Below are 1,601 nucleotides of genomic sequence, written 5' to 3' on the forward strand. Positions count from 1 at the left end.
GAAATCCAGAAAGCGATGTAATTTACTTCAATGTCACAGTCAACTACTTATAAATTTCAAATTGTGAGTATTGACACTAATACTTTTATAAGTTAGTAATATAGTTGTGAAATAGGGTGAAGAGGGACGCTAGCCTCGATCGCATAGAAAATTGATTAAATCAAAAGGAATAAAACAACCTTGTGATTATCACACACATATAGAGTAAGATCGCTGGTGGTGTCGGACAGCGTACACAAGTTGTTAAAACCCGCTGTAGTAGCCCACGTAAGTGTGTTGCGTTCCGGAATCAGCCTAGGTATATCAGTTTCCAAAAGGCCGGCATAATTGTGAGTGGTATTCATTTCTGGTCAGTCGACATTCTATTGGACCCTCCACTTACCATCTGGAGCAATGGGATCACCAGGTACAATAGTCACTTGACCGTGCACGTTTATAAAATTAAAGTAACCCTGAGCCCAGCAGTGGGATAGTACTTATATCATACAGGACTGGTAGCGGAACGATTTTTAACTAAAATTTTTGGTATTTTTAGGTGCATTTTCTATGATAGTTATGGAGATACAACAATTAAGCAGATAACAAGCCCGAACATTAAGCAAAATAATGGATTCCATAAATACAACTTTGAGGTAATTTTTTAAAGGATTTATTACAGGTCAGCTAACTGAAGTAGGCACATTCACAAAACTCGCACTAATACAAAAAAAAATGGTTCATCTATACTTCTATCGGTATTTTATATAAAGCTGAAGAGTTTCTTTGTTAATCTCACGCAATAACTATTGGTTCAAATAGTTTTTTTTTTAATGTTGCATAGCCTATTTATCGAGTAAAGTTATAGGCCTTATTACATCACGCTACGACCAATAGAAGCGGAGAATTAAAGAAAGATGATGCAAAACCGGAGAATAAATTTTCAGAGCTTCCGCAGCTTATGCTGAGTAAACGGTTAGAGTTATGCAACAACCATGTATGACGGAATTTATCTTTTAAAAAAGTTTTAAAATCTATTATAAATCCATGTCTCCCGCCGCGTCTGTCTGCCTGTTTGAACGAGATAAACTTAAAAATGAGATGACTCCGAAGCTACAAAGCCTTTGAAACCTTGCGTCGAGAGAAAACTAAAATATAAAACTGTCTTAAAATCTGACAAGTAGTTTTATTTCGATGTCAACATTCGCGTAAACATAAGAAATCATTAAATAACAATACAATATTCCTTTCAGTTATACGTAAGGAAATCTGGAAGTGGTTGTGTAAATTCTACATGCATAAAGATACAGGAGTTATACAGCCTGTGGAAGTATTTGAGAATACTACTTACACTGTAGCAAGATGCAATATTACGATATCAATATACGGTAAGATTTTTATAAGTTACATATCGACGCTATGAAAGCAATCATCTCTCTCTCTCTCTCTGCGTCGTTTTCCTTAATATCGAGGGTCGTGACCTCCCTTCTGTATAACTTTCTCACGAACGAGCTTTCTCCATCGGTTTCTGTCCCCGGTGGTGTAGGGGGCTGTATAAACTGTACGGTCAAGAGTGGTGCGGATCTGGTCAGACCAACGCATTCGTCACATCTAAGTAACAAATA

The 1,601-nt window shown here is 36.8% G+C and overlaps 1 long non-coding RNA gene across 1 annotated transcript; it reads left to right on the top strand.

Annotated features, from left to right (window-relative positions):
- The first annotated feature begins 37 nt into the window (after positions 1-37).
- Positions 38-1,251, top strand: LOC119193341. The gene is made up of 3 exons (XR_005113916.1): positions 38-63; positions 536-632; positions 1,230-1,251. It is a non-coding gene; the product is annotated as an uncharacterized LOC119193341 (long non-coding RNA).
- The last annotated feature ends 350 nt before the right edge of the window (positions 1,252-1,601 follow it).

Source organism: Manduca sexta, unplaced genomic scaffold (assembly GCF_014839805.1).
Source record: "Manduca sexta isolate Smith_Timp_Sample1 unplaced genomic scaffold, JHU_Msex_v1.0 HiC_scaffold_4014, whole genome shotgun sequence".
Taxonomy (NCBI): Eukaryota; Metazoa; Arthropoda; class Insecta; order Lepidoptera; family Sphingidae; genus Manduca; species Manduca sexta.